The sequence below is a fragment of the Anabrus simplex genome, chromosome 2, assembly GCF_040414725.1.
Source record: "Anabrus simplex isolate iqAnaSimp1 chromosome 2, ASM4041472v1, whole genome shotgun sequence".
In the NCBI taxonomy this organism is placed as follows: Eukaryota; Metazoa; Arthropoda; class Insecta; order Orthoptera; family Tettigoniidae; genus Anabrus; species Anabrus simplex.
Genome location: NC_090266.1, coordinates 804,414,076 through 804,441,424, shown reverse-complemented (window position 1 = coordinate 804,441,424; position 27,349 = coordinate 804,414,076).

Genomic DNA, 27,349 nt, shown 5'->3' with positions numbered 1-27,349 from the left:
GTTCAACTCACTTGAATCAGTCAACGTGATGTTTTGAACCTCTCAGTTTCTCGAGATGCGGCTCGTTGGTAAATGCTCTACGCCGTAAATCTGACTCTGCTTCTGTGGTGATTGTTTTCATTTTTCTCGAACACCGTGAATTCCTAATCTAAATAAGTATCATGGCATCTTCGAACTTCATGTGTTTTTCTCCACTGCTTGTTGAGGTTTTTAAACCCGTCACTGTTCTGTCTCTTTAGCGACCCCGATTTTAACCATCGATCCATATATACTGTACACCAACACCGAAAGACTCGAAAATTAAATCACGCACACGACAAAACAATTTACCACGATGCAAGGAACATAAAATCTGGCAACCCAAATTATTTCCTTTTATTACTAAAGGAGAAAGTGGAGGTTGAGCACGCTGTTCTCTACTTGTGGCCAGCTAACTCGTGATATTACATTTATGGAAATCTAAAAAGAAACGGAACATGATGTGAAATTATCATTCTTCGCGCTCCACTTCCGTTGTCCCCAGGAAACCCACCACCACGGAAGGGATCCAAGACCATAGGGTGGGAATCATTGATGTAAAATATACAATAGGACACTCCATCCCCTAGTTCCGAATCACCAGAAACTGAGGAAAGAGTATTCATTTATTGTAATCAAAATTTCTTTGTATTTAAATCATTCTTATTACAGTTAATTTGGCTTTTACTACATTAAACATTGGATATTTTTTTAAGAAACGCTTTGTACCCAGTTTCCTTTTCTCCTTGACGTTAAGCTGTGTTTCAAATTTTCGGGCAGACATGTATTCTACCCTTCATTATGTACGTTAGTGTACTATATTTTATGTCCTTTTATTTTCCGTTGCCACATATATTTTAAAATACAAAATAATTTCACTGTGTTTCCAGGTGAGATGTTCTCTTTGTTTAAAAATTTGATAATTGTATGTAACTCTTTCAATCTTAGATTCACTCTAAGTGAATCTGTCTCCATAAAGACTCTCAGCAGATGTGCCTCTTCCACTGTTTCTCAACACACAAACAACGATTCTCGTCGTCTTTCTGTCCTCGACATTAATATGGTAGATACCCATTAACCCCCACACCTTACCACTTATTTCTCAATCTGCAAGTCTTTCTTCCTTTATTTTTATGTTTTCGCTAATTTCGCATAACTTTTGTAAGCTTCTTTTACTCTTAAATTCTAGCATGGTCGTCTTTCTCTCAATATCTTTCATTCCAGTAATTACTTTCTTACTCGACATAGTTCTTCATTATAAATCACTTTCTTCCTATTAGTATCACATTCCTATTCTACCCAGCATAATTTTCACATAGTTTGCCTAGCAGATTTTGTGTAAATGTTCCACCTGATGTCGGTAAGCTAAATTCAGTATTTCCCTTCTTTTTTCCCTCTTTAATATTACAAACAAACATTCTCGTGGGGGCAGATAAACATTTTAATTGTTTTTAGTTCATCTTGTTTAAATTATCAAAATGTGCATTGGTAGAAATTTTGGCCACTATGTTGGGAGACAAATAGACTTAAGGAACGGTGTGAAGAGTGAGAGCTTTTTGTTAATAATAACTTATAGAAGTTACTACCGTACTTCAGTTTATATTCCGTTGTTTTCATAAGATGTCTCCAACTGCGATTAATCAGAAACATAGACAATGCAGCACTGAGTGTCCACAAAATTTTTGTGTAAAGCATGCCTTCTCTGAACACCATCTGCGGTTACATTTTAATAACAGGCGTCTTTTCACATTTAATGTAACGGCCTTTCAAATCCTTGAATCAGTAGTCCGTTATGTTTTGAACATGATTTTAGTTTTTTGTGATAATTCAGCTGACATCCATGCGTACTCATCTTGGTGCTGAAATCGCGGTGAGAGGAACTGTTGGTTTAACAGAGACTGTTGTTTGAGGATGTTATTTTGCTGTTGCAGAGTACCGGCTGACTGTTCAAAATTACCTTAAGCGAAAGCTCACTTATAATTTATTTGTACAAACGGACAGGATATCGATTTAGGAGATGAATATCATTGTTAGGTGGTATTATCTTCATGGTCACTTTTAACGGCCATGTTGTGCATCCTCAAGATTCTGTTTGACATTTTCTGTGTCGCTGTGGACACAACAGGAAAGGAACTGCTTCTATCACGTGAATGTGGAAGAAATGTCTCTTTTAAATAGATACATACATTTTTCTACGTAAGAATGTGTGCTTCCTTCCGGGAGATACTGGGTTCGAGCCCCACTGTCGGCACCCCTGAAAATGGTTTTCCGTGGTTTCCCATTTTCACACCAGGCAAAGGCTGGGGCTGTACCTTAATTAAGGCCACGACCGCTTCCTTCCCACTCCTAGGCCTTTCCTATCCCATCGTCGCCAAAAGACCTTCCTGTGTCGGTGCGACGTAAAGCAAGTTGTAAAAAAATGACAAGATATATTTTAAATAAAGCAGAATATGATAGTATGATAAACTTTATTAATGTTATATCACCGTTTGATTATTACCGTTATAGCTATGTCTGTTGGTTGAACCAATGCTGTACCCACCACCTTAAACGACGAGCTGATCAATAATCCCTAGTTACAGCCAGGAGATCACTAAAACGGCAAGTTAATTCGGAGATTTCGAGATGTACTGTGGTCAATTGCCACTTCCTATAGCATCAGACACGAAGCTACGTAACCCCGCACAAAACCATACTGAGATTTTTAATGCAGCCAAAAATTAAACCCAGTGCTCTCTAGTAAACAACATGTTACTGGAGCACTGTACTAGGAATCACGAGCGTTTGACCTGCGACCCCTGATCAGTACCGTGCTAAATGACTGACGCATCTCGTATTCTGCTAGTTACAAACGGCAGGGAAGTGAATTATGTCTTATTTTTTTCTAAGTAACTTATGAAACCACTCCAGATCAGTGTTATTGCCAGTTTCTGTTCCCAAAAACGAAACTCGCTAAAGATGAATATTATCAATTGATAATCTTCAAATTTTGATTGTTATTTAAATAATAAAATGCAAATTTCTTGACGAAATACAGTATAGAGTCATATTCAGACGAGGAAGGATAACAGGTACATTATTTGTTAGGGTCAGCTGATTTGCATTGTACTTTGTTACTCCTCAAGTTTCCTATATCTACTTGTATTCATGGAAATTCTTAATCGTAAAATTCTGAAACCACCAAAAATCTATATTACGAATTTCTTTCTTTCTTTCTTTCTTTCTTTTTTCTTTCTCTTTCTTTCTTTCTTTCTTTCTTTCTTTCTTAATCTGTTTACCCTCCAGGGTTGGTTTTCCCTCGGACTCAGCGAGGGATCCCACCTCTACCGCCTAAAGGGCAGTGTCCTAGAGCGTCAGATATCGGGTCGGGGATACAACTGGGGATGAGGACCAGTACCTCGCCCAGGAGGCCTCACATGCTATGCTGAACAGGGGCCTTATGGGGGGGATGGAAAGATAGGAAGGGATAGACAAGGAAGAGGGAAGGAAGCGACTGTGGGCTTAAGATAGGTACCATCCCGGCATGTGCCTGGAGGAGAAGTGGGAAACCACGGAAAACCACTTCCGGGATGGCTGAGGTGGCAATCGAATCTACCTCTACTCAGTTGAACACCCAAGGCTGAGTGGACCCCGTTCCAGCCTTCGTACCATTTTACGAATTTCGTGGCAGAGCCGGAAATCGAATCCGGGACTCCGGGGGTGGCAGCTAATCACGCTAACCACTACACCACAGAGGCGGACGATACGAATTTCTTCTTCTTGTCTCAATCAGTTTACCCTCCAGGGATGGCTCTTTCTTCGGACGCAGCAAGGGATCCCACCTCTACCGCCTCAAGGGCAGTGTCCTGGAGCTTCAGACTCTCGGTCAGAGGATACAACTGGGGAGGATGGCCAGTACCTCGCGCAGACGGCCTCACCTGCTATGCTGAACAGGGGCCTTGCGGGGGGATGGAAAGATTGGAAGGGATAGACAAGGAAGAGGGAGGAAGCGGCCGTGGCCTTAAGTTAGGTACCATCCCGGCATTTGCCCGGAGGAGAAGTGGGAAACCACGGAAAACCACTTCCAGGATGGCTGAGGTGGGAATCGAACCCACCTCTACTCAGTTGACCTCCCGAGGCTAAGTGGACCCCGTTCCAGCCCTCGTACCACTTTTCAAATTTCGTGGCAGAGCCGGGAATCGAACCCGGACATCCGGGGGTGGCAGCTAATCACACTAACTACTACACCACAGAGGCGGACCGATACGAATTTTTACTCCTTCAAATCACTCTGTGAGGATACTGCACTCTAAAACAAATTTACAAATTTTGTCCAGCAATGAAAAAAAACTGAAAATGCGTAATCCGAAAGCAGCCCAAAGAAATGCGTATCAAATTCAATAGTCTGAGCTTTATTGCCATCTTCAAGCATATGCATGACAAAGGAACTCATATTACGGTAATGATTTTATTCCTGACAGCAAATTATCGAGTTCACCTTTCCTCTTTTTTTTACATACTTCGATTTCAAAACAAGATATTAATTCAAAACTAGTTTTACATTAATTGGCTTAATTAGTTAATAAACTAGATAATCATTTACCGGTTGAATCTCATGTAGTAATCAATTATAGTCAAATTAGCCGAATCTATATTTTATTATGTCACTTCTGTGTAAGGAAAAGCCTCCGTGGCTCAGGCGGCAACGTGTCGGCCTCTCACCGCTGGGTTCCGTGGTTCAAATCCCTGTCATTCCATGTGAGATTTGTGCTGGACAAAGCGGTGGCCGGACAGGTTTTTCTCCGGATACTGCGATTTTTCCTGTCATCTTTCATTCCAGAAACACTCTCCAATATCATTTCAGTTCATCTACCAGTCATTTATCACTGCCGCAGAGGAGTGCGACAGGCTTCGGCAGCCGGCACAATTCCTGTCCTCACGGCAAGATGCGGGCTTCATTCATTCTATCCCTGACCCGGTCAATGACTGGAAAAAAGGTTGTAGGTTTTCATTTTTTCACTTCTTTGTAAGGAAACTTTAAATAAATAATTTGAAAACGCTGCTGCTAGGAAACAAAACTAACCTGGCTAAAAAACATGCTACTATGTGTATTGGTTGTAATGTATCAGTTCCTCTTCCCATTATCACTATGGATACATAATACTTAACTCTATCACCAAGCGAGTGGGCCATGTGGTAATGGCCGTATAAATGCAAGCTTTCATTTCGGAGATGGTGAGCTTGAGTGCCACTGTCGGTAGATCTGCAAATAGTTTTCTCTGGTATCCATTTCCACACCATGCAAATGCTGTATCAATCATCACTGATTCGAATTTAGTGCTGTCACCCGGGTGGCAGATTCCCTATCGCTGTTTACCTAAACTTTTTAAAAATAATTTCTTTAAAATTTGGAAATTTATCGAGCATTCCCCTTGGTAAATTATTCCATTCCCTAATTCATCTTCATATAAACGAATGTTTGTCCCAATTTGTCCACTTGAATTTCAACGTTATCTTCATATTATGAACTTTCCTACTTTTAAAAATGCCATTCAAGCTTATTCGTGTCTTAATGTAATCCCACGCCATCTCTTCACCGACAACTCGAAACATACCGCATAGTCGAGCAACTCCCCTTACTTCCAAGTCTTCCCAACCTAAAGTTTGCAACATTTTCGTAACACTACTCCTTTGTTGGAAAGCAGCCAGGACAAATCGTGCTCCTTTCTTTTGGATCTTCTCCAGTTCTCGAGTCAGGTAATCCTGGTAAGGTTCCCGTAAACTATGCTCTAATTCGTGTCGTAAAAGTGACTTATACGCCCTCTTATTTACAAACTTACTCCAATCTCTAAACACCTTCATAACCATATGAAGAAACCTGTAGCCTTATTTTACAGTTCCGTTTATGTGATAACCTCAATGAAGATCTTTCTTTGTATTAACACCTAGGTACATACAGTGATCCTCGTGGGGTAGTTCCACTCCCCCAAGATAGTAGGCCTAATTGAAACTTAGATGACGTTTCCTCTTTGTGAAACTTACAACCTAACATTTCACCTCGTATACCATCATACCATAGACTGCCTTCCATTTCAAAATATTGTCGAGATTATTTTTGCAGTCGCTCAAGAACCTGTAATTTATTTGTTACTTTTTACAATATAATATCATCCACAAAAAGTTTATCTCTGTTCCTAGTTCTTTACTAACAGCATTTATACGTATGAGAAAACTTAAAGGTCCAATAATATTGCCTTGCGGAACCCACCTCTTATCATTCCAGGATCAGATTATTATTATTATTATTACTATTATTACTTTTATTATTATTATTATTATTACTTATCACTAATTATAATTCCCTTGGTTCTATTTTCAAGAAATTTAGCCGTCCATTCAATCACCTTCTTGCCTAGTCCAATGTTCCACATTTTCGGCAGTAGTCTCTCATGGTCTACTCTTTCAAAAGCTTTGGATAGTTCAATAGCGATACTGACCATTTGACCTCCTGAATCTAAAATAACTGCTATAACTTGCATGAACATAACATACATTTTTCTTGAAAATGAAAATCTACAGCCTGTTTTCTAGTTATTGACCGGGTCAGGGATGGAATGAATGAAGCTCCTATCTTGCGGCGAGGATAGATTCTACCAAAAAAGGTTATTCGATTACAATAAGCGATTTATTGAGAACATATGCAAAAGCAAACTCTGAGAGGGAATCTACGCTAGACGCATAACCAGTCGCAAAGTGTTTGGCAATGCTTTGAACTATAAAATTCCTTCCTGTGTTACTTGGCCCAATGAGACACCGTATATGAAAATCCTCGATGGATCCCATGTAAGGGGAACGAGATGTAGTCTTACAGATGTTTTGTCAAATTTATTGCTCCGACTGGTGTTGTCATCATGAGTTTCAGTGCCATGTACTAGATCTAATTTTGTCTAAAATTTAATACTGAAGAGAAGCTATGAGACCCGGTATTTCACGAATTACGAGCTATGCGGAGTAGATTTTGGCGGCAAATTGGTGATTTTTCCAGTGTTTGCAAGCCAATTCAGGGCGCCACTTCGGGTGACTACAGAAAAGGTACAGGAAAGGTAGGAAGGGGAGTATTCATTCTCGTGAAAGAAGAATTTGTAAGCTACGAAAAAGTTAAAGATGACAAGCACGAAATTCTAGGGGTAAGGCTCATTTCTAAAGATAATAGGCAACTAGATGTCTTCGGAGTGTACAGACCAGGAAAGGGTAGCGCAGATGCTCTTTCAGCATTATTTGATAAGATAATCAGCTATGTGGGAAACGATAAGGAAAGGAACGTGATCGTAGCGGGTGATCTCAATTTACCAAATGTCAATTGGGAAGGTAATGCGAACGACAGGAAGCATGACCAACAAATGGCAAACAAGTTAATATGGGAAGGGCACCTGATTCAGAAAGTGATGGAACCAACTAGAAGGAAGAATATTCTGGATGTGGTGCTGGTAAAACCAGATGAGCTCTATAGAGAAACCAAAGTAATAGATGGTATTTGTGATCACGAAGCTGTTTTGTGGTAATTAAAAATAAATGTGAAAGGAAAAGATTAAAATTAGGACTGTTGGGCAGTACCATATGGCTGATAAAACAGGCATGAGGGAGTTTTTAATAAGCAACTATGATCGGTGGAGAACGGTAAATAAAAATGTAAACAGACTCTGGGATGGGTTTAAAGCAATTGTTGAGGAATGTGAAAATAGGTTTGTACCTTTAAAGGTGGTAAGGAATGGTAAAGATCCACTATATTATAACAGGGAAGTAAAGAGACTAAGAAGGAGGTGCAGGTTGGAAAGAAATAGAGTTAGAAATGGCTGTGGAAGTAAGGAGAAATTGAAGGAACTTAGTAGGAAATCGAATCTAGTAAAGAAGTCAGCTAAGGAGAACATGATGGCAAGCATTATGGTCGGTCGTGCCAATTTTAGTGAAAAATAGAAGATTTTTATAGGTACTTTAAGGCAGAAACAGGTTCCAAGAAGGACATTCCAGGAATCATTAATGAACAAGGGGAGTGCATATGCGAGGATCTTCAAAAGGCAGAAGTATTCAGTCAGCAGTATGTAAAGGTTGTTGGTTATAAGGATAATGCCCAGATAGAGGAGATGACTAATACTAAAGAAGTATTAAAATTTACAAATGATAACAATGACACTTACATTGAGATACAAAAGTTGAAAACTAGAAAAGCGGCTGGAATTGATAAGGTTTCGGGGGATATAATAAAGGCAATGGGTTGGGATATAGTACCATATCTGAAGTACTTGTTTGATTATTGTTTGCATGAAGGAACTTTACGAAATGAATGGAGAGTTGCTATAGTAGCCCCTGTATATAACGGAAAGAGTGATAAGCATAAAGCTGAAAATTACAGGCCAGTCTGTTTGACATGCATTGTATGTAAGCTTTGGGAAAACATTCTTTCTGATTATATAAGACATGTTTGCAAAATTAATAATTGGTTTGACAGAAGGCATTTTGGGTTTAGGAAAGGTTATTCCACTGAAGCCCAACTTGTAGGATTCCAGCAAGATATAGCAGATATCCTGGATTCAGGAGGTCAGTTGGGCTGTATTGCGATTGACTTATCTAAGGCATTTGATAGTGTATATCATGGGAAACTACTGGCCAAAATGAGTGCAATTGGACTTGACAAAAGAGTGACTGAATGGGTGGCTCTGTTTCTCGAAAATATAACTCAGAAAATTAGAGTAGGTGAAGCTTTATCTGTCCCTGTAAAAATTAAGAGAGGAATTCCTCAAGGCAGTATTATTGGACCTTTATGTTTTCTTATATATATATATATATCAATGATATGTGTAAAGAAGTGGAATCAGAGATAAGGCTTTTCGCAGATGATGTTATTCTGTACAGAGTAATAAATAAGTTACAAGATTGTGAGCAACTGCAAAATGACCTCGATAATGTTGTGCGATGGACAGTAGGCAATGGTATGATGATAAATGGGGATAAAAGTCAGGTTGTGAGTTTCACAAATAGGAAAAGTCCTCTCAGTTTTAATTACTGCGTTTATGGGGTGAAAGTTCCCTTTGGGTATCATTGTAAATACTTAGGTATAAATATAAGGAAAAATCTTCATTGGGGTAATCACATAAATATGATTGTAAATAAAGGGTACAGATCTCTGCACAAGGTTATGAGAGTATTTAGGGGTTGTAGTAAGGATGTAAAGGAGAGAGCATATTTGTCTCTGGTGATACCTCAACTTGAGTATGGTTCCAGTGTATGGGACCCTTACCAGGATTACTTGATTCAGGAACTGGAAAAAATCCAAAGAAAAGCAGGTCGATTTGTTCTGGGCGATTTCCGACAAAAGAGTAGCGTTACAAAAATGTTGCAAAGTTTGGGCTGGGAAGACTTGGTAGAAAGGAGACGAGCTGCTCGACTAAGTGGTATGTTCCGAGCTGTCAGTGGAGAGATGGCGTGGGAGGACATCAGTAGACGAATAAGTTTGGATGGTGTCTTTAAAAGTAGGAAAGATCATAATATGAAGATAAAGTTGGAATTCAAGAGGACAAATTGGGGTAAATATTCGTTTATAGGAAGGGTAGTTAGGGATTGGAATAACTTACCAAGGGAGATGTTCAATAAATTTCCAATTTCTTTGCAATCATTTAAGAAAAGGCTAGGAAAACAACAGATAGGGAATCTGCGACCTGGGCGACTGCCCTAGATGCAGATCAGTAGTGATTGATTGAAAGCTGTCGTGGGACGAGTCCCTCTTATTTGTCATTTGTCAGTGGACAGTCAGTTTTTGGTGACCGTTGACGGTATTGAGTTTCGTGAAGTGAAATTTGGAACTTTTGGTTTATGGAGTTTGACGAAACTTAGTCTTACTTCAAGAGAGAGGCAAAAAGGACTTAGTAAATTTTCATAGCTTTCAATACTAAACGCATAACTTGTATTTCAAGTAAGTGTTTCTCCACTAACATTTCATAAAATTGGTTTAGTAACAATAAGGAACTCCCGAGGATATTCTACTGTTTCGTATAAACTGTTCATAATCGCATTCCGAGTTGGGAAGATTATTTTTTTAACGCGACCCTGGATATCAGCTGTTTGACAGGGGGAGCCTAATCGTCCACAGAAAAGTTACATCGGCTGTGTAGGGTTATTTGTTTTTTGTCTGTCGATAAATGGAAGACCTAAGTCTTGGCCGATAAAGGTAGGGATATGAGAGTGCTGACTCAACACATTAGTTATTTCACGATAGTAATAAGAAGAACACACTTGTTTGTAACATTTATATAAAAAAATCTACATGCGCAGAGAAGAGTGTGGTGTAATTCAATGTGCTAAAAGTGTTATTAAACCATAAAGAAGAATGGATCAATCTACAGAAATTATGTTTAGTGCAATGGCGTACTAAACTTACAGGATAGCTGAGAGGAACGCTGTATTGGCTGTAATGTAAGGTTTGTCGACATTTTATTTGTATTTCCAGAATGAACGCTGAAAGGCATAACGGCCTATAATGATTATGTATGTATGTATATATGTATGTATGTATGTATGTATGTATGTATGTATGTATTGTCCCCGTCTAGGTCCGCCAGAGAACAAGAGACACCCCAGGGGTGCTCAGCTCGACGGCCGCAGACTTAGAAAAAAATATGAAAGTGGCAGGATTGACATAAGGTTTAGAAAATAAGAATGTTCTAAATGTAGAAAGCATATTACACATTTATTCAATAAAAATAAAATATTAGCCATCCTGACATCTATGATAATGAAAATGATCGCTACTTTACGTTAATTATTATAGCTCTTCATGTGACAAGAAAATAAAAACAAATGGGATGGTACACGTAACTTATTTTTCCTATCATTCTAACAGAGTGTTTGAACATAACATAACTTTCTTCGTTTAAAAATATGCATTTAATAATTTAAAGTAGAATTAATTCTTTTCAAGAAAATGAGGTCTTGCGTATCGTTCCTCGAACAATCTGGAAAAATGCATTAATTTTAATAAAGTGTATAATAAAGAAATATCCAAGATTAATTTTTTACTACCATGACTTGAAGATTCCATACTTCCATTATATCATGATCAACACCATGTATAACAATATTACTACATTAGCATGTAAAAAACTCAGTTTCACGAAGACTCATATCGTACGTACAAATTCCTCATAAATTACACGTACAGTAAAACATAACGACGACCCTAACTCATCGTCACCCATTATCACTCAAGTGTAGACATAAAAATTATAAGGACCTATCATCGTCCTAAAAAGACGTAATATCCTCCTTAAATTTGTCTCGATGATTAACTAATCCATTAATTATCACATACCACCATGCATGTACTCTAAATAAATTCGTACGCTCGATCCGGAATTAATATCCTGATGACACGCTATCGTAAATGTAAGGTACAAGTAAAAGTCCTATTTCCATGAAAATGTTAAAAATATTCGAAAAAATCCCCTCAATAAATTCGTCAAACACAGATCAGCTCACTATCGTTATGAAATTCGTACAATAAGAAAGGATGGTTTCGATAACACATGGATAATTCAACTGAACCATCATCGTCAAACTCGTCAACACGTGGTCATGAATCAAGCAAGTATGGAAATTAAGCCACATGTCCTATCTCACATATAAGAAATACCAGTGAAAAGTGAAAATAAATCAACTAGATATTATAGAACAAATCTAAGGAAAGATGAAGAGTAGAAATAAAGAGCTACATAGAACAGATATAAATAAGACGTAGTCGACTTAACTTATTTAGATGTCTTCACATCTGGAAGTCTGGGTTCTCAATCAGCCATTCTAAGGTGAAAGTCTCTGCATGTCGGCGCTGCCGACGATGGTCGATGGCTTAGAACTTCCTGATGAAATACGTGGAGTCCATGGCACGAAATTCCATCTTCTTCTGGCGATGATAACGTAGAGGTCCTCTTCCACGTTCACTCGTGAGGTTGCTGAAACTTATACAAATGTGTTAAAACAAATTCTGAACACACACGTAATTTAGGATGAGAATAACACGTACTTTAAAAAATGTTATCTGCTCTTTCGACGTCTGTTTACTGCACTAACTCAAGTCATAGATTAACATATTTATAGGAAGCGTCGAACACAGTAATGAGTCCACTATCCTTGATGATAGTGTTCCACTGATGTTCTGCGTTGAAGTCCGCTAGCGAAGTATCCGAAGTAACTGCAGATCGTAGACCAGAAACATGTCAGCATGTGAGAGCTTGTACTCATATGACTTGCCTTAAATATCGTGCGTGGCACTCGTGGTCGGAAGTGAAGTCAACTCAAGTACTGAATTCTTCTGGGGTATGATTACATAATTTTACCATCATTCTAGCCGAAATACCGTTGAAACTAAAATAAAATGTCAGTTTTAGATTTTTATAATTTACACGTGATATTATTAGCACAGTTCAGTAAAATATAATTCATGAGTACTTTCATAATTATGCATATCACGCCACCAAAGATATTAGAAATATTTCATTTATTACTAATCGATGTAATTGCAGATGAACACACACTGGTTACTTTTTATCTCTCGCCCGCTTTTATTTTTATTAATGTTTTGTCAGTCAGCCACCTACTCCTTGAAATCAGAAACTGGTTCTCTACCACCTGGCCAAGGACACACGCGCCTAGCCGACAAAGCGAATCCCAGTAGCACACTAACCCATATTCAGTCAGCGGAGACCTGATTACGGTTACAGTATGTATGTATGTATGTATGTATGTATGTATGTCCCGGTGTAAATAAAATGCTTCTTTATTAGTGTAAAGATGAGCTGTACTCGTTTGTTACAGGTAGTAAAGTTAAATACCGGGAGATTTCTTAATACTTAGTAAGTCACTGAGACTATGATGGTCCCCTGGATATCACAAAAGAAGGGACATAGTACTTAAAAGGGCGTATGATCACCACGGACTGCGATGAATGCTCTGCAACGCGTTCCCAACTGCTGGATGGTCGTTGGTGCATGCGGACGTGCTGCAATACCCGTCCAACATGTCCCACACATGCTCGGTGGGATTTAAGTCGGAGGAACGGGTAGGCCAGTCCATTCGCCGAATATCCTCTCGTTCCAAGATCTCCTACCCCTGCGCTGTTCGATGCGGCCGCGCATTGTCATCCGTAGCCAGGGCCGAAAGCACCCCTTAACATACGCATATTGGGAAGGTTTACACTGTCAAAATAACGTTGACAGCTGAGTGTACCACGTTCAAAGATTTGGAGGTCGGTACGCCCATGTAACATTCTGCCTCCCCACACCACAACACTTGGACCACCAAAATGATCATGTAGGACAATGTTCCTGGGTGCATTACGTGTTCCCACCTCTCGCCTAATGAGGGCACGTCTAGAATCACTACTCAGACTGAATCTGCTCTCATCTGAGAAAAGCACGCGAACCCACTCCTAGTCGGTCCAGACCTGATGCTCTTGGCACCATGGTAAACGGTGCCGCCGATGTGCGAGTGTCAGCGGAACACAACTTAATGGTCGTCGGGCAAACAGACCGCCCTTATGCAGTCACAGTGCCACTGTAGAGCGTGAGATTGGGTGTCCTGTAGTTCTGTTAAATGAGGTTGCAATTGCACCCGCTGTTTGACGTGAGTCTCTTCTTGCCTGCTGCACAGTATAGCGGTCAACTGTTGCTGTAGTTCACCGTGGTAGCTCCCGTCATCTCCTTCGAGCAGCAGTGCCTGCGGTTCGTTATGCTCTCCATGCACGTGAAACAATGCTGCGAGCAATACCAAACTCCTGGGCTACATTCGTAACACTTTGTCCTTCTTCCAGTTTCCCGATGATTCTTCCCAATGTGAAGTGTTGTCTTCAGGCCATATTATAATGAATGTAGTGCGCCGTAACAGCTCGCTGATTGATTCATACTGTCTTGTTCCGTTCCTTCAACTGCCTCGTTGTCCAGCTCCATGGCAAAATTGTTAGCGTTCAGGCCTTTGGCCTAGGGGTCCCGGGTTCGATTCCCGGTGGGGTCAGGAATTTTAACCTTAATTGGTTAATTCCGATGGCTCAGGAACTGGGTGTGTGTGTTGTCTTAAGCATTAGAAATCATCCTAGGTAGGGCCCCACCCTCACGGACACGCAGGTGCCTATATGGCGTCAATTCGAAAGACCTGCACCAGGCCTCTCCAGAGGCCACACGCCGTTATTATTATTATAACTGCCTCGTTTTGTGTGGCCGGACCCATTTGGCGCTATAGTTGCGCTGATCTCACTCCTGTTTTCTATGCACATTATGGGAGACCTCTGGCAACATAATACCCCACTTTCTTTCATTTCTACCGAATAGTTGATATGTTATGTTTCTTTCACTGGCGTAGCCAGGGAGGGGGGGGCAGTGGGGCCGGGCCCCCGCCAAAATATTTCCTGAAACTAGAGTGAGGATCAACCGTTGTTTTACGTACGGTACGAACAACTTAAAAACTTACGCCAAAATTTTAAATTAACGTAGCGACAAATAATCTACTAGCAAGGCTCAATAGGGCTAATCGTAATTATCCATATTTGTACTGCTTGAATGAAATGGAAACACTTAGGATTGTGATGCGCTGGGATATTTCCCTGTAGAGGCCACAGTATTGGGAATGTAACCGTGTGTTGATAAATGTAAAGACATGACGAATATAAGAACCAAGTGTGATGACTCATCGAGTTCAAGCGCGCCCCGCCAGGCAGCGCTAGAGTGTGGTAGCTCCACAATACCGATCAGCTGGTCTTAGGAATGGAGACACAGGAAACGTATTACTCCGTAACTGATAAGTATATACACTGTCTTTTATTTTTTAAAAATGAGAGATTACAATTAAAATACCACGGCAGAGAACAATGGAAAAATATCATACACGGAAATAAGAGCAACGACCTTCATCACATGTTGTGAAAAGCATAAGTTACTGGAGTGTACATGTACATAAATAACACATAGCTCCCAGCATATTAAAACAAACACCCATGAACTATTTAAAGGTAATAATCTACTTACCAACTCAGTTTGTCGGTTACTGGACTTTCGAAAGCTTGCGTGAAGCTTTGGCGGATGTTCGAGATTGTAAATCTCGCCGGATTTCTTTCATTCTGAAGAAAAATCGGCACTTCAGATAATGATAAACAATTCTGGGGTTTATATCCATAACATGTTGAAGACAATAGACAGCACCTGAAGGATCAACTGAAATTTTGTCTATAGAATCGTTACAATTAAAAAATATTTCGCTCCACATCGATTTTGAGTTCAGTTTTTCACTAATTACTTTCTCGGCCTGGAAAAGAATGTCACATATACTTTTGGAAGGACGTGTTAAAAACACTTTATTATTGCTTGAACAGTAGTCTTTTATTTCGGAGAGAACTGAAAATGTACTTTGATTATTATCACGTAGGCAATGTGCACAGGGCGAACACTTAATGAATTTAGAAGAGTGATTAACAACGTACCCAGCCAAATGGTACACTAAACACTTCTCGATCGAAGAGTTTCGAACAGCGCTATCAAATTCAGGTACAGAGCTTTCCCAGTCTTCGTTATTTACTGCATCTTGAACCAAGATTTTTTGCTTAATGGAAGTTTCCATTGATTGTTTCACTGTCTCATTATGCATTTCCACATTCCGGGCTAACATACGCATCTGATTAACATACGAGGTCAAGATCGTCTTTCGTTTAGGTTCGCAATTTCCTCCTACATTTCAAGCCTGCTTTATAGGGACGTAGACACACTGAAGTAGATGTAAATGAAGGAAATTTATTGTCGATGGATGATCATCTGAACTGAAAGAATGCATAATTCCAAAGTGTAGTTCCAAGGGATCCTGGGTGAGCTTTCCTGTTAACACATACTTATAACCTCTTTCCCAAAGCCATTCACACATTTCCAAAGTACTCTGTAGGGTTACCATAAGTGATTCCAAGGTTCTGTTGGAGGCAAAGGTGGTATTAGCAGATCTCACAGTTTGAAGAAAATTAACAAGAGCTGTATGAGAAGGTGAACCTCTACGAAGACCTGGGCAATTATTACCAATATTACGCACAAAATCACTAATAATGCAACATTTCGGGACCCAATAATATTCAAAATGGAGTTCTAAACACATGTGAGTAATTTTCAATGCAATATTATTATTTCCAGTCCCCTACTTCTTTACCACTGCCAGGGAAAATGTGAGGCACTGCTCCTGGACGTAATTTCCATCTCTCACGAGGCATAACCACTTTTTCACCATTCACTATAAAGTTGTCTGATTTTACTATCAAATCGTTAGAGAAATGAAGTTGACAAATTCTACTATCACGCGTTAACACAGTATCCTTTCGTGGAATAGCTCTGGCCCATTTTTCAAATTTATTTCTATCCTTCGGTGGTGAAAATAATCTTATACCATTAACTACTCTACCATAGCCTGACTTACAGCTAGGCACAAAACAGTACGGCATGTTGAACCATTAATTTAATCAGGCCACATAACACACGTGCTTTAAGTTCACAACACACAATGAACTAAGTTTAGGAACCGAAAGCAGAGGAAATTCAACTTGTTGACTTGAAATATCTCGCACAACAACATCTCCCGCACTTTTCAACACGTGGTTTACCGGTCCACTGAAGCACGTGTTGGACACCGACGTTTGCAGTGCTCCCAGTGGCGGGTCCACAAACTATCACGCTATAACAGTTGAGTCATCACACTTGGTTCTTATATTCGTCATGGTAAAGACATGAGGAAAAGGGCAAAAGAAAAATGAAATGGCGTATGGCTTTTAGTGCCGGAGGGTCCGAGGAGAAGTTCGGCTTGCCAGATGCAGGTCTTTTGATTTGACACACGTAGGCAACCTGCGCGTCGTAATGAGGTCGAAATGATGGTGAAGACGACACATACACCCAGCCCTCGTGCCAGCGAAATTAACCAATGATTGTTAAAATACCCGACCCTGCCGGAAATCGAATCCGGGACCCCTGTGGCCAAAGGCCAGCACGCTAACCATTTAGCCATGGAGCCGGACAGGAAAAGGGCAATTGCCAAGGGATTACTCAGCTGGGGGCCGGAACGTGATCACCGAGATAACTGGGGCCACGGCCAGAAACAGTTGCAAGCTTACAACATAAGTGTCAGCTTTTGCACATCGGTTCTAGGAAACAACAATGTCCTAGGAATCCTCCGGTTGTACCTTGGTTGAGAGATGTGCTGTGTTTAAGTTGCAGTGTTGGGAAGACTGTGACAAGATTCTGAGCTTCACGTTAGTTCCGCATTTTGTGCCATATAAGTAACTTTTTCTGAAGAGAGCCATTTCGTCTCTGAGAAGCCAAAACAATGTACATCCACGGGAAATTATGAAAAAGTTTTTTTTAATTCTAACAGTAGCAAGACAACCGCGGATGCTTGCCTAAGTTCGATAGGTAGGCCTAAATGCCCGGCGACTGATTGGAACCTCAAATTGCACCATCAAAAGTGCAGGTAAATATTTTGTAATTGGCGGGCGTGATAACTCAGTTCCAATGGAGCTATATTCTCACCAGGACGGCCCGGGCTTGAATCACAGTCGATGCACGAAACATTTTTAAAATGGGAAGTCACATTCTATTGATACGGATTCTACTTAAAACACAAGATCCCGTCCGTTACCTTTCTTTATACTTTAGAGCCATAACCGCGTCATTTATGGTGATGTACTTTGAATATCCAACCATTCTTCGGGCTTACCTTGTACCGTAAATGGTGAGTGGATGCAGCGGCGCACCCACAAAATAATTTCAGAGGCCGTGGCCCTAATTAAGGTACAGCCCCAACATTTGCCTGGTGTGAAAATGTTAAACCACGGAAAACCATCTTTAGGGCTGCTGACAGTGGAATTTGAGCCCACTATCTCCGGGATGCAAGCACACAGCTGTGCACCCCTAACCCCAAAGCCAACTCGCCGGTTGATGTAAACAAAAAGCCGGTCCTACCGAGTGCGGTGACGGATCTTCAGTAGATATTGATGGTTTTGATCGTTACCATGTACTGTATAATCCTAGGTTCTGTACTCTTAACATAAACCGGCTGCATTATTGAAACTCTTCGTAAAACTGACAATATCGTCCTTCGTTTGTGAGGAAGTAGACTTTTCATTTAATTTGTCTTCTTAAAAAAGGAACCACTTTTGTACTACACCCCTTGAAGATGACTACCTTCCAGGTCGTAGATATTTCGATTACGGCAGACTCAAGGCCAACTCTACTGCACCCACAAACAAGGCTGTGTCTTTCCCAATCCATGCCTTTCTTAACTCTGTCAGTGCCGGGAATAGAATGCAGGATGCCTTAAGTCAAATTCTAAAATAAGGCGACCTAAAAGTATCCAGCCGGCTCCGCGGTGTAGGGGTAGCGTGCCAGGCGATGGATTTTTACCTGGATCTGAGGGCTGGTTCGAGGTAACTCAGCCCACGTGTTTATAATTGAGGAACTATCTGACGGTGAGATAGCGGTCCCGGTCTAGAAAGCCAAGAATAACGGAGGAGAGGATTCGTCGTGCTGACCTCATGACAACTCGTAATCTGCAGGCCTCCGGGTTGAACAGCGGTGGCGTGGTAGGCGATGGCCCTTCGGGGCTGTTACGCCATGGAGTTTGGTTTGGAAAAGTGAACAGAGAAGGAAGCGACACCCCTGCAAGGCTCTTTAGCTTCCAGCTAGTTCTTCTGTCCGGCCTCGTGCATTTAGGACAATTGGAAAACGTACGCCGTAATAAATGCTCCTCACAAAACCTTTGTAAAAATACTAACTGCATCTATTTATAACAATTATCACAAACGCCTCCTTTTCATGTGGCTCAGTTGGTTGAGTCGCTGTTCTTCTGAGTCCGAGTTCTTAGGTTCAAATCCCGGCTTGGGTCGGTGGCCCTTAAAACGGTGTTGAAATGGCAACAGCTCCGTGTCGTTGGTCTCTGACGCGTTAATAAAAATTATACATACGAATATTAGCGTCACAAAACGTAACTTTATACTACCGTACTATATTCTGCATCCCAGGCTTCTGAGGGAAACTAATTAACAATTTGCTTTACGTCGCAGCGACACAGATAGGTCTTATGGCGACGGTGGGATAGGAAAGGGCTAGGAGTGAGAAGGAAGCGGCCGTGGCCTTAATTAAGGGACAGCCCCAGCATTTGCTTGGTGTGAAAATGGGAAACCACGGAGAGCCATTTTCAGGGTTGCCGACAGTGGCTTTAGAATCCACTATCTCCCGTATGCGAGCTCACAGCTGCGCGGCCATAACCGCGAGGGAAACTAATAGAACAAGGTAAACCCTACCTAGCATATGTTGTGACATGTATTTTTCTTTACCAACTAACAAAATATCTATACCCATACGCTTTGCATTCTATATTTATTTATTGATTGATTTATTTATTTATTTATTTATTTATTTATTTATTTATTTATTTATTTATTTATTTATTTATTTATTTATTTATTTATTTATTTATTTATTTATTTATTTATTTATTTATTTATTTATTTATTTATTAGTGCCTCCTGTACAGTGGCGAAGTTAGGGCTCAAGGCCCTCTCGTACACTTAACCACATACTAATCGGAATATTAAATAAAATACTGAGATACTTAAAATAGTTAAAACTACATAAATTAATAGAATTGAAAATAAATATAATTGAAAATATATGTAAATATATTACTAACTAAATTAATATTAAAACTAATTAATATTAAAAACTCTTAAAAATGACTAATGCTCAGGCACGCACACATTCATACATCAACCATTAAGTCAGCTGTCCTAAGCAGGTAGTCTCTGCAGGTGACCTTAAATCGTGATTTAGAGAAAGCTAGTTTCTCTGACCTGAGCTGACAGGGAATTCCATAATCTGGCGACAGTCGCCACAAATGATCTATTAATTTTGTTTGTGGGGTGCAGTGGAGTAGAAAGAATGAATCTAGAACGTGTATTTAAGTTGTGAAATGATGATAAAAAGATTCATTTAGAAGAAATGTACAGTGGCTGACTTTCATCAACCATTCTAAGCACCACCGTTAAAGTGTGTAGCTGCCGACGTTTATCAGACATCAGCCATGAGACAGCCTGATAGTATGGGGTGATATGAACATCGTACCCGATATTGTAAATAAATCGCAGACAGGAATTCAGTGCTCGTTGAAGTTTAAGTGTTTCTTCTCTCGTCATGTCAACTAAAACAACGTCACAGTGGTCAAGAATAGGGAGAATGAGTGTCTGTATGAGTTTGGCCTATAGCTCAAATGGAAATAGACCCCTCTGCCCTTTAGACGGTGAAGCACACCAAAAATCGTTTTACGTATTTCTTTCGTGTAATCAGACCAATCAACTGTTTCATTCATCATTACGCCGAGATTTATAACCGTTTTACTGTAGGGAATAATGTTACCATTCAGTAGGATAGGCGGGATTGCGACATTGTTGGAGCAGCTCAGTAATTTTGGTGATCCAATTATGATTGCCTGAGATTTTGTGCAGTTTAGTATACGAGATTTTCGTTGTGCATATATATTGAGTCGTCGGAGGTCATTGTTAATATCTTGTCTTGCAGTGACGGTATATTTGAAGATCGTCAGCATAGAGGTGGTGTGTGTTATTTCCTGTCACAGATGGTATGCCATTGATATTGTCCCCTTCAAAATTGGCAAAATCATTTATTGGAAAGCATTTATTTCTACTGTGTGTTAAAATATTATTTTATGAACCAGGAAGGGAGTTTATCACGTCGAGTTGACTGAGCGAGATATGCCAGGTGGCTGGGAATTCCACTCAAGGCCAGGCGAGGGGAGAACGCAGAGACAGCTAGCCAAATAACCTTGGAATCAGCCGTGAATGACACGTGACCAGGCTGAATGTGTGTCAAGTGCTCGATCGATAATTGTGAAGGTGCGTGACGTCTGACTATGGCAGCCAATCAAGCGATTAATTTGGTGCTAAGTTAATAAATTAACCAATCGCTTATGAGGAAAAGACGCACCCCTGTCTTAAGACAGTGAATAATGGATTTTCCTAGGGAAAATTTTCACAGAAATTTCTACCTCTGAACACGTCTTGTGGAGGATTACTCTAGCTTCAACTACAGACGGAAGAAGACGTACTTCGCTTACTGAGGAGAATTACTCTAGCTTCAACAGCGGACGGAAGAAGACGTATTTCGCTTACTGAGAAGAATTACTACGGGCAGAAGAAGACGCACTTCGCTTGCCAGGGAACTTCGTCATTCAGAGTCTACAACTGGTTACAACTGCAGTTCAGATGTTTGCGGATTCCACCTATAATTCAGCAGACTTTAAAAGTTAAGTTTTCTTGTCATCTTATCAGACATCGGTGTGAGTTTTGGACTTTGTCTTAGACGTGATTTTTAGTTTCTGCTTCACAAGATTTCCAATGAAGAGGTCACCGGTTCGAGTCCGAGTCATCATGTCAGTCTTCTTTCTTCGAGAACGGTGTGATTTCCAGCGCGCCAGCATGTCTCCAATGCACGAGTAAAATGTAAGGCAGTCCAGACGGGCGTGACGAGGATCGATGGTGCGTAAGGTGATAATGCACTAGGTCATCAGCCCGAGTTCTACAACCGACAGTCACCACCAAGTAATATTTAAACTTTGTTATTCTTTCTTTCCTTTTGTAAAGTAATTGTAATGACATAGCCTCTACTTATTTGTTTAGACCTTTCTATTAGTTAGAATTTTTCCATCTCTTCTTTCTTGGTGATGGTAGATTGAGGATGAGTGAGTATTTGAACCTATTAGTTAGTTTTGAGTGGATGTCTTCGAGAAGTGTTTCAACTGTCCCGAGTTCATTGTGGCAGGAGAAATAAGTGTAAATTGACCCCAACGTTAAACTTGGACTATTTGAATATTTTTGACTTTTAATAAGATCAAATGGGACAGAAATTCCGTGGATTCTATCATGTCAGAGTTCATTCTTCAATTATGCGACATATGGTTGAGTTTTGTGTGCAATAGAGTCATCTGAAATATTATTGTGTAGTAGCTTCCGCACGTATGATCTTGCGCGGCCAGTAATAATAATAATAATTATATTAAAAATAATTTAACTAAATTATCGCGTAAAAGAACACCTAAGGTCATGAGCATAATATTAGTTATTATTGAAAATGGTTGATGTGCGCTCATTATTGTAATTTAGGCCTGGGAAATGGCAGTATCTGACCGATACAATTTGTTATATATTTGCTGTGCTGTGATGATTAGTTGATTGATTGATGGATATTATTGAATTCAGCAGTCGAGCTGTGCATCCATTAATGAGTCAATGATGGAATAAATATGTTACTTGATGTAATGTCTTCGTTATGAGTGCAGATTAATCGAGAATCACAATTATAGTGGAGAAGTAAAAATAAATGTCGTAGCTCATGAACCGCGTGCGCGGAATGTATATTCTGGCCTATGTTCAAGCGATTTATCGATGATTTTTTGGATGGTTTTGTGTTCGTAAATTTTCTCTAAACGTTGTCGTATAACTGTGTTCTATAATTAAGTGATAATCCTTGCTCTGTCACATTTCCCAGTTGATGAAAGGAGGTCACCACGATAGTGTCATCGTGAGAATAAATTTCCTAACTTTGTCTAAACATAAGATTTAATAATCAAGGGCTAGCGTTCGTGTAAATATGTATATAATATTTCCGTGTATCCTTGTGTGAGTGTAGTATGTGTGATTTGACTGTGTCTTGCTTAATGTAAGTTTATAATCCATATTTGTGATGATGCTCTTCATTATTTTGTGGAATTTTCGGCCTAATTTACGCCAACTTTAGTGGTTCACCATTTGAATGAATTCAAACCTTTAGTGAATTTTATTAGTTTTTAAGGAGGAATAGGATCTTATTTAACGAATACACATGAATAAGTATAGGCCATGTCAGTGGATTGAACTCACAAAGTCGAAAATTGTAAGAATAATTTAATCAATTGTTTCGAGTAACGGATAAATGTAAATTGACATGAGGTCAAGTTCCGAGCTATTATGTAAGAAGTAACTACTAAATAATTATAAAGTTGAGTTTATTAATTAATTTAAAGGTCAAGGAAGACGACTTAACTATAATTTTATAAGAGAAAAATTTTTATTTAATTTTCAAAGAGAAATGAAAATGATCATTTTCAAATTTGTTTAAAATCAGATCCATGAAGGAAGGAAGTTTATTTTCAAATTATTAAGTTATCAAAGAGAGAGATCATCTCAAATTAATTATTATTAATTATTTAATTAATTTTTCACTAAAAATATGAATATTATATTTGCAGATACAGGCATTTCCTGTTTCGTTTACCGATGAAGTATCTATGTGACTACAACATAAAAGAAGACAATCATATAAACAAAATACCTAGATTTTGTTAATTATTGTATAATTTATGAAGAGCAGTAGTTGTAATAAATGTCTAAAACCTATTTAGCTTTCTCTCATTTGCCACTAGTTCATTATCTATCCCTGCACTTTAAAATTTTCGCACAGCCGATAAGCGAACGGTCTACACCCTGCAGATCTTCGCTCACCGGCCGAGCTGAACCCGGCAAGACGGGTGCAGGTATAGATTTGGCGGCCAACGTGTTAAGGCCCGATTTATTGGCTGTACCAATAAAGAACTCGATCTTGTAGTCCAGAATTTGGATGCAAACAAGATGCAGTGGCAAATTAAAAATTTCAGGTTTATTTTGTGACATTTATTAGCCCAAATTTTTGTGGCGAACTACGCTCATGTTAAAGGTTAGGAAGGGCCTTGGTGCTATATTATAAACAAAATCTGGATGATATTTTCAAAATTTATCTTTTGCGGCAGATTTCCGCATAGTTTGGACGTAAATTATAAGATATTATTTTATGCGATAATAATCTTCTTTTATGACTGTGAATTCAATCCACACGTGACTGTCGATCTGAACTCGGGTATTAGACCATCGAACCTGGTCCGTCCAATGTCTGAACTGCTAGTTGTCTCAAATTAGAATGGGTACTGTGACTATGGAGGACCTTCGTAGGCTCTTAGAGGTAGTGACTACGGACTTGAAGGACAGTTTAAACGAAAACAATAACTTATTGAAACAGGAATTAAATGAAAACAATAACTTACTGAAACAGGAGTTAGCTGAAAACAATAACTTACTGAAACAGGAGTTAAAACGTGAGTTAGGTGAGAACAATGAATTGTTAAAACGTGAAATTAGTGAGAATGTGAATGCTCAACTAGAACGCAAATTAACCGAAAATAACACTCAGTTGGAACTTACACTAACAGGAAAACTGAATGCAGGACAGGACAAACTCAAACAAGATCTTAAGGGTGCCCTAGAGGAAATTCAAGCTAGGACGGATGAAAACTTAGGGAAACTGCACATGGACGTTAGATTATTTAACGGAAAACTAGCGTCAGTCCAGAGTGAGTTGGTGTCCGTTAAGCAAAAATTTTCTAACCTGAAAGGGGAAATCCAGGCCGGAATCGATAGCTCCATGTCAGCTATGTCAAATGAGTTCAGCGAAAGGCTAGCCAAAGTACAGACGGGAATACTGCATGGACTAGATCAATACAAGGACGAAGTAAAAGAAAATTTTAGGACCATTGAAGAGAAAATTAGTGACAATGCCGAGGACTTGTCTGCAACTAAAACCGCATGGGGCAGGAAGTTCACCGAAATTTATGAAACGGTAAAACAGGTGGAGAAGGGCGTAATAGCCGAGATTAAGGTAGCCCAAGTCACTAATTCGGAACGACTCGAATACTTCTATGAAACAATCGAGGAAACCCAGCGGAGTCTTGAAACAATAAAAACATCCGTGGACAAGGAGATAAGTGAAGTTAGAGCCAGCTCGGAAGTCTACAAACAGGAATTACAGGGAGAAATACAGGAGCTTACCAAGGAGCTGAAACTACTCAAGTTACAAGGAGAGAGTAATAATATTGTAGCTAATTCTTTATTAGAACGGCAGGGACAACTGGAGAAACGTTTATCTGGGGAAGTTCAATTCTCAACTCCCAAGACCGATGAAAGGGTAATTCTAAACGTTCCCGTAAACACCACCAACCCATTTTTAGAGCCTGTTAGAGGGGAAACAAGTCAACTGAACACTTCTGGTCAAACCCAAATCGTAAATATAATACGATTGCATGAGGACCACCCAAAGAAATTCAATAATGTAAAAGGAATAACCCCCAAGAGTTTTATTAACGAATTGCAGGAGTTCTTCCGAGACAATAAAATCCCTGTGGAACGTCAGCTACGAGTAACCGAGAGATACCTGGAAAACTCAGTGTTGACGTGGTTCACAGCCTTCCGATACTCGTTTGACGATTTTGAAGGCTTTAAAAGGGCATTTTTAGAGAAGTACTGGAACTCAGATATTCAGGACCAACTTAAGACAGAACTGTACGCTAAGAAATATGCTCAGTCTACACCCACGCGCTTCTCAGAATTTTTTTCAAGTCAATTACGCAAATTGCGTGAGCTTGACGCACCACCTACAGAAACTGAACTAATAAAGGTCATCGTAAGACAACTGCCTGCGGATATCCAAAGAATTATGATAGCCTCGAACGTCCAGACGGCAATTCAGGCAGAGGCTATTCTCAGACAGTTAGATATGACATCTAGGGAACCGTCTCGGCGGAGTACAAACCCAGAGCAACAGGTGTTCCATGCAACTGTCAATCGATCAGACGACAGGAACCTTACCAGCCAAGGGAGAAACCGGAGTCGCGAAAGTGAAGAAAGACCGCCCAGGGATCGTTCTCCAAGACCAGGCTATAGGAATGAAAGAGAATGGAATTACTACCGGCGGAACAATCGGAGATGGCCGTATGAAAATAATAGAGATCGCTGGAGAAGAGAACCCAACGACCGCAGACTCGAAACCCGGAAGAGGAACTGGAGGCAAGAAGAGCGGGAAAAATATCTCCGCGAGTTACAACAATCCAACCAAGAACGACGCAAATGGCACCGTGCTATCCACGACCAAGACGTCAATCCTGACATGGTCGGTGCCGAGAGCCTAGAATATCAGAGAGCTAAAGAAAAGGAGGAATGGGAACGTCCTGAAAGAGAAGAACAGAGTCAGGGCGCTATTAAAAAAAAAACAATCCCTGAACTAACGGGAGATAGCCGGAATTCTAGCCCTTGTATTGACAATACGACACGAGAATGGATAATAGTGCAGATTGATTCTTGGATGACAAAGTCGGAGGATTTACTAGAAGAAAATATGGATTCAAGTAGAATTTGTACGAGGACATTGCCAATAATTTTAGCCCGAGTATGTGGTGTCAGAGTAAAATGTTTGGTCGACACAGGGTCCACCATCAGTGTCATCTCCAATTCGTTTCTAAATGACTTGAACGAAAGATATAACATTCCGATTATTCCGGTGTCTCATGTAAAAATAAAGGGAATTATCCCGGATAAAACTGTAGCATGTAGACAACAAACTTTACTGGATGTTGAAATTGGGAATTCAAAATTTCAAAATATTTTCCTGGCCATGTCAAATATAAAATTCAATATCATCCTTGGGGTGGATTTCTTAACTACTTATCAGGCCAACATCGATCTTAATTTAAATCAGATACTATTCCGGTCAGATGAAACAATTGAAACAGTCATGGTTAACCCATCAGAAATAGCTGATCAGAGTGTGTTCCAAATTAGTAACGCCTATGCACCGTGGGAATCTGAAGACCAGGAGGCCACAGAAGAAGTTCACCAGGCCCTGGACAACGTAATAGAAGAGGGCGATAGTACAACACACCCGTACGATCTTATAAACTCCAAGGCTGAACAAGCATTAGGAACAGAGAAAGAGAGAGGCCAGCTCCGAGATCTTCTGATGAAATATAAATCGCTGTTCGATGACAAACCAGGCCAAATTCCTGATTTTAGATACTCACTGGTAGCTACAGATTGGACCCCATTTAAGAAGAAACCCTATCCGATCCCAGAGAAATTTCACTCTCGTGTGGCGAAGATTATCAAGGAGATGGAACGGGATGGAATTATTATGAAAGCTTGCACACCATTTCTTAGTGCTCTTGTAGTAGTAAATAAACCAGACGGGTCTCTGCGCATTTGCATCGACGCGCGTAATATAAATAAGAAGTTAGTACCAGAAAGAGACCAGGCACCGGCAATCAAAGACGTCCTGAGGAAATTCCATGGCATGAGATTGTTCTCATCAGTTGATTTTACAGCCTCCTATTATCACATACTGTTAGAAGAGAAGTCTAGGCTGTTAACTGGGTTTATGTTCGA